We start from the raw sequence: 13755 nt of genomic DNA, 5'->3' as shown, positions 1-13755 counted from the left end.
AGCATCTCCCACATTATGGTATTTCACATCATCAGTGCTAACTCAGGGAGAATTGTCACCTACTGAATCATCAGCACCATATCTTACAGTACCTAGATGTTCCTTAAAGATTATCCATACAAGTACAGCCTTAGCCCACCACTGCTTAACTTTTGAGATCTGAGAGGCTCACACCAAAAGCTAGCAAGGCTAAAGGTAAAGCTAAAGACCCAAAAAACCTATTCTTTACTTACTCTAATAAGATCAATCACTGTCATGGAATTCCCTACAGCCAGTCTGGATGTACACATTTGCATAGGTGATCTGAATGGATAATTTTGTTCCAGATCTTGGTATGATTGATTTCTGAAGAAATAAGTAAGAGAAATGTAACAATTCATTGCATTACCTTTTAAAGCCTAGCATGAACAAGGATCTCTCTCATGTGTGTAACAGTATTAGATAATGCACCACAAAAATGTACATAAATTAAGATTGCAATTCCATCCCGACGTTCTGGCAATTCAAGCTTTACCCCTTTTACAATTCAAGATTTATGGTGTCACTTACTAGAACCCCAACACAGTATGACAGAGTCATTACAAATACCTAGTGATATATTATGTCATCCATTAGCTGCCTATTTTGGGTTTCTTGCCTTGACTTGTCTCATAAGTGAACATTAGAAGTTTTGATAAAAACAGATGGGCCTATCTTTCTCATGGCTTTTTCTAAGCATATCTCATGGGAGCTCTATGTAGCTCTGTTCATCTTCATATAACTCTCCCACATTATTAATGCTTTGAACATTGGCGTTTTCCAGACTGTCAGCCAGATAAATGCTTAAGAGGACATAATACATGCACACATTCTCAGCAGTCAATTCCCAAGGTTTGGAACAAAGTTATCTTATAGATAAACCAATCTGTAAAAGATTCGTGCTCACTACGATTCATTCATGAAATGAGTTATTTCCAGACCTGAACAAAATTCAGCTTCTCTTAACACTGGAGAACTCATTGATGGGAAGGATGTAGTCTCAAAGTTAGGATTGACAGTATCTCTATCTCAAAATCAGCCTTACAGTAATAGGGTTTCCACTTTTCAGATTTTATTTTTCCAAGTCAAAATTTGTGATACTGCATTGTGAGTGATGCAAATGTGATCACGCTGTGACAGTGCATCAGTGCACAATGGCAGGTGCATCATATTGTTGTGTGCTTAATTAAAGACACTTAAAATAAACCTGGAAACAGGGCTTAAATTCAGCCGGAGTTGTGCGGAATGGAGCTTCGATAAATATTTTTAAACCCATGGGGCAGAAGCCCAGAGCCCACCTCCCGAGGAGCTGAAGTCCCAAGCCGCGGCACCTCCCATGGGGCTGAAGCCCTTGAGCCTTGGTGCCTCCTGAGGAGGGCCTTGGAAATACTCTTGAGAATTTAAGCCCTGCATGGAAATCCAGATTGTTGTTACAGAACATAGGAAAGACTCCAACAGAGACAGTCCCAGTTATTTCAGGATGGGTGACAAAACACCCCACCTGATGGCCAAGCTTTATACACGTAGCATTTTATGATTTTTCTCAAGCTAAATGAGATTGCTCTGGGGAATTTTGTGGCACAATATTTGCTCCTTCTTTACTTGGTCTTTCTTCTTCTCTTTTGGAGGAATCGGAGGAGCAATAGAACAGTAGCTGTAGAACTGGGTGACTATTATTGCTATTAATGGCAAAGCCACAGTTCTGAGCCCAGTGCACACATCTAAGAACATAAGAAAGGCCATTCTGGGTTAGACCAATGGTGCAGCTACCCCCGTATCCTGTCTTCTGACTGGCTGGTACCAGATGCTTCAGAGGGAATGAAAAGAGCAGGGCAATTATTGAGTGATTCACCCCTGCATTGTCCAGTCCCAGCTTCTGCCAGTCAAAGGTTTAGGGACACCCAAAGCATGGGGTTGCATTCCTGACCATCTTGGCTAATAGCCTATCCTCCATGAATGTATCTAATTCTTTTTTGAACCCAGCTATACTTTTGGCATTTACAACATCCCTTGGCAATGAGTTCCATGGGTTGACCATGCATTGTGTGAAGAAGTACTTCCTTTTGTTTGTTTTAAACTTGCTGCCTCTTAATTTCATTGGGTGACCCCTGATTCTTGTGTTAGGTGAAGGGGTAAATAGCACTTCCCTGTTCACTTTTTCCACACCATTCATGATTTTATAGGTCTCTATCACATCCCGTCTTAGTTGTCTCTTTTCTAAGCTGAACAGCCCCAGTCTTTTAAAATCTCTCCTCATATGGAAGCTGTTCCATATCCTTAATTGTTTTTTTTTTTTGCCCTTCTCTGTACCTTTTCCAATTCTAATATATCTTTTTTGATATCAGGCAACCAAAACTTCATGCAGTATCCAAGGGAGTACTACGGATTTATTTAGTGGCATTATGGTATTTTCTGTCTTATTATCTATCCCCTTCCTAATGGTTCCTAACAGTCTGTTAGCTTTTTTGACAGCCGCTGCTCATTGAGCAGATGTTTTCAGAGAACTATCCACAGTGACTCCATGATATCTTCCTTGAGTGGTAACAGCTAATTTAGACCCCATTTTGTATGTATAGTTGGGATTATTTTTTCCAATGTGCATTGCTTTGCATTTATCAGCATTGAATTTCATCTGCCATTTTCTTGCCCAGTCAGTTTTGTGATATCCCTTTGTAACTCTTCACAGTCAGCTTTAGACTTAACTATCTTGAGTAATTTAGCATCATCTGTAAACTTTGCCATCTCACTGTTTACCCTTTTTCCAGATAATTTATGAATATGTTGAACAGCACTGGTCCCAGTACAAATCATTTGGGCACCCTGCTATTTACCTCTCTCTACTGTGAAAACTGACCATTTATTCCTATCCTTTGTTTTCCTATTTTTAACCATTACTGATTTATGAACGGACCTTCCCTCTTATCCCAAAACTACTTGTTTTACTTAAGAGCCTTTGATGAGGGACCTTGCCAAAGGCTTTTTGAAAGTCTAAGTACACTATATCCACTGGATCACCCTTGTCCACATGTTTGTTGTTACCTTCAAAGAATTCTAGTAGATTCGTGAGGCATGATTTCCCTTTACAAAAGCCATGTCGACTGTTCCCCAACATATTGTATTCCTCTTTGTGTCTGATAATTCTGTTCTTTACTACAGTTTTAACCAGTTTGTTTGGTACTGAAATTAGTCTTACTGGCCTTTAGTTGCCAGGATTGCCTCAGGAGCCTTTTCTAAAAATCAGCATTATATTAGCTATCCACCAGTCATCTGGTACAGATGCTGATTTAAGCAATAGGTTACATACCACGGTTAGTAGGGCCAGGTCTATGCTACAGACCTATATCGGTATAACTACGTCACTCAGAGGTGTGAAAAATCCATACCCTCTGAGCAATATAGTTATATCAACCTAACCCCTGTGTAGACAGTGCTATGTCGATGGAAGAGCTTCTCTCATCATTATAGCTACTGCCTCTTGGGGAGGTGGATTAACTACACCGATGGGAGAAGCTCTCCTGTCAGCATAGGGGCATTTTCATTAAAGCGCTACAGCAGTGCAGCTGCTCTGGTGCCTAAAGACAAGCCCTAGTTCTACAGCTTCATACCTGAGTTTCTTCAGAACTCTTGGGTGAATGCCATTTGGTCCTGTCAACTTATTACTGTTCAGTTTACCAATTTGTTCCCAAACCTCCTCTATTTACCCCTCAATCTGGGACAGTTCCTCAGATTTGTCACCTAAAAAGAATGCTTTAAGTGTGAGAATCTCCCCCACATTCTCTGCAGTGAAGTCCAGTGCAGAGAATTCATTCAGCTTCTCCCCAAAGGCCTTGTCTTCCTTGAGCACCTCGATCATCCAGTGGCCCCTCGGTTCGTCAGGCTTCCTGCTTCTGATGTACTTTAAAAAATTACTGTTAGTTTTTGTGTCTTTTGCTAGTTAATCTTCACATTCTTTTTTGGCCTGACTAATTATACTTTTCCATTTGGTTTGCCAGAGATTGTTCCTTTCTATTTTCCTCACAAGGATTTGACTTCCAATTTTTAAAAGTTATTATTATTATTATTTATTATTTTGTCTCTAACTGCCTTGTAGCGGAGTGGTCACCCACTCTGGTCCTGAAGGGGTTAAAACAGCCCTGGGAAGCCAATAGGCTAGGCTGATTGGGGAAGCAGCCACAATTGGGGCCACGCCTCAACCAGGCCACAGCTGGCCCTATAAACTGTGAGCCAGGCACCAGGGAAACTCTCTCTTTAGTTGCAGAGAGAGAAGGACCTAGCTGCCTGGGAGCAGGACTGGGGAAAGACCTGGGGAGCTCCAGCCTGGAGAACCCCCCAAAGCAGGTACTGGGGTTGCAGAGAGGCAGCCCAGCTTTAGGCAAAGGCAGCAGGTCCAAACCCTCCTTGCTGATGATGAGTGGTTTACAGACTGCAGTCTGCCCCAGTGAACGGGGGCTAGATAGTGACTGGCAGTAGCCACTGAGGCAAGGTGGGGATAGAGGGATGGGGGTTCCCCTGGGAGGGGAGACCCAGATTGTGGGTTACTGCTGGGGGCAGAACCCTGACATAGAGGGACACTGGGGTCTGGGAGGGACACGGGGGCCAGCAGCAGGTGAGACACTGGCCTGTGGAGGCCTAATTCGCAAGATGATCAGCAGGAAGGGCCACACCAGTGAGTCATCGCATTGCTACATGCCTCTTTTACTCTGTTGTTTAGCCATGGTGAGGGGTTTTTGTGGGAGGGTCTGTTACTTCTATTTTTTTTTTTAATTTGGGCATCAGCCCAATGGCATCAGCCTCTCTTATGGTGTTTTTAAAAAGTTTTCCTGAACCCTGCATGGAATGAATCTGGAATGAAGGTCCCTTGATAGAACATAATAGATTTTTTTTTTTTTTGGTTTGGATTGACAGGTCAATGGCTCCATCTAGCTGTAAATACTTGATTTTCTTTTTAATTTAAAAAAAAAAAAAACCCTGGGAGTTAATTTAGTACCTGCAAAACAGAGAGCTAAAACCATTAGCTAGAGGTGCAGGGGACTCCCACACTAGCTCTATCAATTGACCTCTAATCTGACCTACAGCTCCCCCCTACTGGCTGCATATGCTGGCTTTGTTATTGTAGGCTTGGTTTTGAGTGTTCTGCTGATGACACAGATCTGTTACTATAGGGTTAGTCCTGAGCACTCAGTTATGTACCCTAATTTATTATCACAGGGTTGTTCATGAGCTCAGCTATATACACAAATTTTAACATTATAAGGCTGATCATGTGTGCTGAGTTACTGCCTTTGATTCTCCCCTCCTCTTAACAAGAAAATAGCAGTGAAGTATTTGAAGTGAGAACACAACATACGGACATATGCAAATTCTAAACTACAATCCGCTACAAGGAGAGAGAGAGGCTAGTAATGTACTAAGGATGTTGGAGACACAACAGTGTACACATAGAGAACCTTAGCTGCACTTAATACACTTCCCAGAAACCAGCATAGGAGATGTGATATCTGACACTTACAAAATGCATATTGCATGAACTCAGGGGCCCAGGATACAGTTAGAACCAGGGCAACAGAGCAGAGGCAACATTCACGAAAGGTCTTTATGAGTGATTCTTTGTTTCACCAAAGAAGACATTATTGCATTTGGTGGAACAATGGAAATTTGACAGTTATGCTTTCTGTATGTGCACTTGCAGAAAGTGGAGTTCAGAGGAGTTTTTTCCTTAAAGATGACTTTTTAGGCATGTCACTTTCCTTCTCCTTCTGTGGACAGTGGTGCAAGATTCACTTCAGTCATCACGCGAAATCACTTTGAGAGAGACCTATAAACAACAGAACCTTTTCTCACCATGTCATCATCAAAGTCAGTGCAGAGAGGTTGGAATGACAGCTCGCTGACAGTTAGAAATGTGCTTTTCCCCATGTCATTAGCTCCCTCACACACCTCTGTCATTTTGGGATTCCAAACATTTATTTCAGGACTTATTGGAACCAGAGGGAAGAGGAAAGTGAGAGGAAGAGCGGCCATGATCCCAGAATGTCAAATCTCATGCTTCAGACCTAGAAGATTGCCACAATGTTCAAGAAGGAATTCCTCCCATACCTCCCCTCACATGGTGTTTAATTAGTAAGTGACGTGGCAAGCAAAGTTGTAGGAAAGATCTTTATTAAGCATGCTGAGAGACCAGTTTTCTGCTTTGAGGTGCTGTTTGGGTGGTAATAGCCAGTCCCCAGCTTGCATTCCTGAGCCTGTAGTGCCACATCAAACGAGGTCCATCCTGAAACCTAGCTTTCTGTCTCCAGTTCCAGTTCCACTTATCATACTATATACATGGGGCCTGATTCAAAGCTCACTGAAGTAAATAAGAATCTTTTCCTGCCTTTAATGGGCTTTGGATGAGGCCCATAAACCAATGCCCAACTGGCTGGCTGCATTATGGGAAGTTTATATCTTCCTTTGACTCATCTAGTACTAGCCTTTGCTATCAGGATACCTGGATAGGAATTCCACCATGATTTCAAGGGCCAGTCCTTGCTTACAGACAGCCCCCCAATCTGAAGCAAATACTCACCAGCAACCACACAACAGAACCACTAACCCAGGAACCTATCCTTGCAACAAAGCCCATTGCCAACTCTGTCCACATATCTATTCAGGGGATACCATCATAGGGCCTAATCACATCAGCCACACTATCAGAGGCTCGTTCACCTACGCATCTACCAATGTGATATATGCCATCATGTGCCAGCAATGCCCCTCTGCCATGTACATTGGCCAAACTGGACAGTCTCTACGTAAAAGAATAAATGGACACAAATCAGACATCAAGAATTATAACATTCAAAAACCAGTTGGAGAACACTTCAATCTCTGTGGTCACTCGATCACAGACCTGAGGGTGGCTATCCTTCAACAAAAAAGCTTCAAAAACAGACTTCAACGAGAGACTGCTGAATTGGAATTAATTTGCAAACTGGATACAATTAACTTAGGCTTGAATAGAGACTGGGAATGGATGAGTCATTACACAAAGTAAAACTATTTCCCCATGGTATTTCTCCCCCCCACCCCACCCCCCACTGTTCCTCTGATATTCTTAAAAAGAAAAGGAGTACTTGTGGCACCTTAGAGACTAACAAATTTATTAGAGCATAAGCTTTCGTGAGCTACAGCTCACTTCATCGGATGCATTGCAATGAAGTGATCCGATGAAGTGAGCTGTAGCTCACGAAAGCTTATGTTCTAATAAATTTGTTAGTCTCTAAGGTGCCACAAGTACTCCTTTTCTTTTTGCGAATACAGACTAACACGGCTGCTACTCTGAAACCTGTCAATATTTTGGCTGTGAGTTTGCAGTGTCGCCTTCCAAATGCAGGTGAGCTGATAGCCCTACCATCCTGTCCCCAGCTCTAAATAGCTGCAATGTGCAGAATCCAAACTGAAAGTGAACAGATGTGGTTGTGCCTGGGAAATGGTGCAGTTTGACAACAATAATAGTAGAGACACCTTCTCTGCTGCCGACCTGCTAGCATAAGTGGCAGACACCACCCAGCAAGTGCAGCCTTTCAGCACATCCTGCTATTAAAAAAGCTCAGTTGGTGCTTCTGCTTATTATTACTCAGATGACAGTGGTGCCTGAAGCCCCCACTGTACTGGACACAATACATAGTCCCTGTGCCCAAAAGCTAATTAAACTGAAGGAAGGAGAGGAACCAGGCTTACAGACAAAGTGTCTTGCTTCAGATACACAGTGGACAAGCAGCTGTACTAGAACAAGAACCCAAGCTGCCTGGCTCTTTGGCCTGTATCCAGTCCATTAGACAAAGCTCTCTCCCGCTGCTTTGTAATGATGTATTCTAAGCTCCTAAATGTCTCTTCCTTTTTACCCACACATACATGTGTTTGGAGAATGTGACAATGTGAAGAATAGAAAGAGAGGTGGTAGCAGCGAGACAGTACTTTTAACCCGTGCTTCAGCCTCAGGACTTGTTATCATTTGGGACGTTGAGTAGAGACAGGTTGCACAGAGTGCTAGAATTACAAAAAGGTGGCGGGGCTGGGTGGCTTTGTGTTTGTGTTTTTGTTCACATCGCATCAAAATCCATTTTTAGAATAGTGGGGCTGTTGGTTTTTTTTGCACCTTCTGATTGTCAATGCCCTCAATCTGCCACCTGGACTGTGCAAAGTCTTTGTTAAATTGTCTTAAGCCTTGGCATCAGTATCCAGTCAAGGGTACAGAGAGAGGTTGGGGCAGATCCTGCTTCCACTGAGGCCAGTACCAAAACATTCCACTAACAGGAACAGTATTGGAGCCATAGAGCCCAACGCAGGGTTGCCTTGAACCTCATGACACTAGTGCAAAGTGACTACAACTGGTGGCATCAGGTGCAGGGCAAGGCAATGGTTTATTGGGCACTTAAAGCTTATTTCCTATAAGAAAATGACCCTGTGTGCCCTTTCAAACAGCAATTGTATTAGCAGCTGGCCCAAGACCTAAAATGGCCTGGTTCCCCTGGGATACAGGCTAGCACTACTGGTGGGGGGAAAATTCAACACCTCAGAAAATGCAGTTTTGTGAAAATCAAAACATTGTGTGGCAATAGGATGATTTTAACAAATTTTCAGTGAGAGACTATTGAAACAAATCGTTTTAACTTTCCAGTGATAGTCTTAAACATTTAGCTTCAATAAGATAAAAATGTTTAGTTTCAACTTTATCATTTTGTTGAAATTAATTTAGCCTTTTCCATTATGCTACACTATTTATTTTGATATATTTCCATACGGTATCTTTAATAATAGATTTAATACTTTGTATTATAGTAAGTGTTCTGATGTTACTGAAATGAAATATTTTGATGTTTCCATGAGGAAATTTTTCTGAATATCCATTCTGTAGTAAATTTCAAAATGTTGACTCTCTTTGTTCCAATTCAGAACCAAAACAAGTTTCAAAATGTCACTATTTCCCACAGAACACAAATTCCATAGCTCTATTGCAGACCTGTGCAAAAATATAACTTCCATGGTATCTGGCCCTATGGACCAAATTTAGAGCATGTTTACACCAGGGTGAATCCAGAATAACTCTGTGGCTAGGATACTGGCTGGAGGCTCAGGATATGTGGGTTCTATACCACTGACCTGCTGTTTGTCCTCTCTGAGTCTGTTTACACTCCCACCCCTTTGTCCACATTGACTATTTAGACTGTAGTCCCTTCAGGGAAGGGACTATCTATTTATTCAGTGTCCAGCACAATGGGGCCCCAAACTCAGGCCCCTATGTAGCAAGGTATTGAGCACATCCCTAACTTTAAAAACAACAGAGAAGTCACGTTGAAGCAATAGGACTCCTCACGCGTAAAGTTTAGTATTAAGTATATTACTGAATTGGGCCCTCTAGGCATTACTGTAAAACAAATAATAACCAAGATCAAAATCTGTCTGTATGTCTCTTTGCCTTCCTCAAGCCACTGCCTTTAGTCTCTCTTTTCTGAGTAGCAAATTTACTGGTGAACTATAAAAATAAAAGGTAAAGACGTGGTTTGTCATGCAATGAAAAGACACAATCTGCTGTAAGTGTCACTGCAAGACATCACCTCAGCAGCTGACTTAATTCTTTCTCATCTCTGCAATTGCTTATCCCTGACAGCATGTCTGATCAGCTGTGAGGATCCTACCTCTGATCTCTCCACTGTTTCACAGGCCATAAAATGCTCGAGAGTCAAATCAACAGAGGGGCCAGCAGATGACCTCTCTCAGAGCTTCTGTGTTACAGAAGCTAGTTGGCCTCCATACAGATATAAGCGGGGGAATAGTCCCGCTCTTGTGGGGAACTTTCCTGGCTTCTGCGCTAACCTGATGAAGTGGGCTAGAGAAAGGATCTGAGTCCTCGCTCCCACTTCCTTTACCCTGTGGCCTCCCTGCCCTTGAGGACTCCCCTTCCACTCTCCTGTCTGGCAGAGTCCTCGTAACCCCAACAAGGCTGGGCCCAGGATTCCTCGGGGGCTTGACCCCCAACCCTGCTGTGATCACCTAGGACAGGGGCTAGGGTGTCCCTACTCCAGGGTACTCTCTCTGCACTGGGCACTTTGACCATTACATACAAGTTAAAGCAAATGCGAGTTATTTAATCAACAATTAATTTTAAAAAGAAAAAGGAAAATTGGGAACGGTTAAAGGAAACACATCGCCCTGCTCTGTGGCAGGGAACATCACAAACAGCGTCTCTGGAATGTCAGGGCAGTTCACAGTCTGTTCCTTGGAAGTCCCAGGCCCCCTGCTCAGGCCCTGGCTGTGCTGTAGGGATGCTGTGGGTTGGACACTTGCTCTGGTGGTGGCCACACGCTCTCAGGCTCTAATTGGTGGGATCCTTCTTCCCAGTGTCGCCCCCATCTGTCGGGGTTACGATCCAAGCCTGGCCTGCAGAGCCTCTTGGCTAAGGCATCTCCCTGCGCTGGGCCCGCTGCCCAGGGTCCCCCTCGGTCTCCCCAGCTGCTCACCGCACCCAGCTCCAGACTGTTCCAGCCCCAGATCCACCGCTCTGTCTCTGCACTCCTAATTCAGAGAAATGAGAGTTAAGAAATCTATGTTCTGGGCCCAGCTGGTAGGGAGCGTGTCTAGTTGTTAAAGCAGGGGGACTGGAAATTAAAAGATATCATGTCACTGCCACACAAATATGGTACAGTAGAACCTCAGCGTTATGAACACTAGAGTTATGAACTGACTGGTCAACCACACACCTCGTTTCATGGGCACTGACTCCGTGGGTGCTCCAGCTTAGCACACACCGGCAGCCACGCTCCCTGCCCTCCCCCCACCACTCCTGCCCGCCTGCGGCCCTGCAGATCAACTCCTTCCCCCTCCCTCCTAGCACCTCCTGTATGCCGTGGCGTACAAGAGGTGCTAGGAGGGAGAGGGAGGAGCGGGGATTGGGCGTGCTCGGGGGAAGGGGCAGAACGGGGTGGGGGAAAAAGCGGGGTGGGAAGAGGTGGGGTGGGGGTGGGACGGCGTCTGGTGCTGAGCGGGGGTTGAGCACCCCCAAGGAAAATTAGAAGCATGCTTGTGGAAGAAGATTAGGAGTAGGAGCCAGAAAGGGAGAACAGAGGCAGAGGTGGGCAGAAGGTAGAAGAGGGTAGACGAAGAGGGAGGGATGAGAGGGGTAAGAGGAGTGGAGGGTGTATATGTGCAAGGGGACCACATATGGACAATCTTAATTCTGCCATTTACTAATTTTTGAGTCTTTGATTTTGCAACATTAATATTCTTTACCATAGGGGGGTTGTTTTCTTTTTTGGAGGGGTTGAAGTTGGGAGAGGGTGTTGAATGTAGTTGTCTATGCTTTTTTTTTTTTTTTTAAACCCTATCAAACAGAAATGCTATCATCTAACCATATTGACTTCAACTTGGAAGTCTAGGTGCTACCTAACAGTAACTCCATCCTGTCTGCCTAAAGTCACTCTGGGGTTTGAACTGGATACAATAATTTTCTTCACTTCCTTAAATAGAGCTGTTGAGCCCTGTTAAACAGCTGCCACGTTCCATCCCAGAGGTGGCTGCAGTTCTGCGGGTGAAGTGATCCCTGTGTAGAGAACTCTGGAATCTTTGAGGATGAATGGCACTAATCTGATCTGGGTGTCACATATCTCAAAGTTCAGGGTTGGTCAGCTCTGGGCTTTTTGATCATTCTGATTGGCTTCAACAGCAGCTTTGTAAACTGATGGCTGACACCAAAAGACAATAAATGTCTCCTTTTCCTTTCCCCTTCTATACTCTCCCTTCATTCCCTCTCTTCCCTGCCACAGTGTATGTGACAGCAGAGCTCAGCTAGACCTTTCCTTCCACATGAATTGCATGCAAAAGTATCGCGCTCGGAGAGATGAAGGACACAGAGGGAGAGTGAGATGCAGACTGACAGGCCAGGGCTGCTTGCCAAACAATAGCTTTTGAAGCAGGAGATTTCACTAAGATAAAAGTTGTTCTCCCCATGCCCAAAAAGAAGCAAACAAGTAACAACAACACAAAAACTGTTCAGCTCAAATTTGTTTTGCTGAGAGAATTCTTAAAATGTTATCAGGGATATGCAACTAGATTTCTGAAATGGCAGGGGATGTTAGGAAAAACAGGAGGGTGATGAGCCTTTATACCAGCTACCTGGTCTGCTCACTTTTTTCCAGAGTTGATGCCACCAGGTAGTTTTTCACCGCCTGACTTGTGCCCTTGGGCAAATTACTTAGTCTCCACAACCATAAAATGGGGCTAATGATATTTGTTTCTCAGGGCACTTGAGATGTTATGTGACAGTGCTTTGAAAGTGAAAAGCCCTGTATAAGTGATAGGTATTGGTATTTGCTCAGGAAATGTTTAGGTAATGGATAGAACAAATCTCCAGTGTACCCACATTCAAGTCAATGGCTGAACTGGGCCCAATTTATTTAAAACTAATTTTCATTATTTTTAATTTCACGTTTATAAGGTTTTAAAACTAAAATAATTGGGTGATAAACCAGATTCCAGAGGCTTGTACCTTACTTACCTTGCCATGGACTTCTAATTACCCTATGGTACCTTAGTCCAAAGGAAATATGGGTCTAGGCAAAAGTTGCCTGTAGTGATAGGGAACTGCCCTATGTGCATTCCTCTTTTGTGAAATTAACCCATTCTCAAGTACTTGCAAAGAGTTTCAAAGGCCAGGCAGTTAGCCAGGTATGACAGTTACAACTGAAGTCAATGGGAGCTGCAGGATCTCAGCTACCCTGAAAAATAAACCTAAGGTCTCTCAAGTTTGGCAGCCAAATCAGTAGTGGAACTTTTTAAAATGTTGTACTATGGATATGTCTGCACCACAGTTAAAAACCCATAGCTGGCCCAGGCTCAGGCTAAGGGGCTATTTAATTGTGGTGTAGACGTGTGAGCTGGGGCTGGAGCCTGGGCTCTAGGACCCTGCAAGGTGGAGGGCCCTGGAACTTGGGCTACAGCCCCAGCCAGAATGTCTAACCCACAATTAAACAGTCCCTTAGATTGAGCCCCATGAGCCTGAGTCAGCTGGCATGGGCCAGCTGTGGGGTTTTAATTGCAATGTAGATATAGGTTTCAGAGTAGCAGCCGTGTTAGTCTGTATTCGCAAAAAGAAAAGGAGTACTTGTGGCACCTTAGAGACTAACAAATTTATTAGAGCATAAGCTTTCGTGAGCTAAGTGAGCTGTAGCTCACGAAAGCTTATGCTCTAATAAATTTGTGAGTCTCTAAGGTGCCACAAGTACTCCTTTTCTTACTGTAGATATACCCTCAGTGACTTGCCTGGGGTCAGAAAGGGACTGTCGATGTCGGGTCTCGGCAATTTCTGGTTCTTGGGGTATGTCTACGCTGCAATGTAAGCTTGAGCCCAGGCTCAAAGCTAACCCCTCTTGCATCTAAACTGCAATTGCACTAATCCAGTACTCAGACCCAGGGTCCCAGGACCATGCAGGGCTGGAGGGCCCAAGCTCAAGCCAGGATCCAAGCCCTATTGCTTTGCAGTGTTGCTGCAGGTTCCAGGAGTCAGCTGGAAGTATCTGACAGTTCCATGGGACAACTTCCTCAATCGCCTGCAATCCACTCTATTGAATCTACTCTATATAAAACGGAAGCCTCCCCATCCCCCCGCTTGCAGAACAGCAGCAGCTCAGGTCAGTGTTAACCCATTCTCTTCTGATCCTAGATCTGCAAGCACACTATAAGAGCCTCCTGGGTTTGCAATGG

Source organism: Dermochelys coriacea, chromosome 3 (genome assembly GCF_009764565.3).
Source record: "Dermochelys coriacea isolate rDerCor1 chromosome 3, rDerCor1.pri.v4, whole genome shotgun sequence".
NCBI classification, from domain to species: Eukaryota; Metazoa; Chordata; order Testudines; family Dermochelyidae; genus Dermochelys; species Dermochelys coriacea.
Note: the sequence above shows the minus strand (reverse complement) of the source record.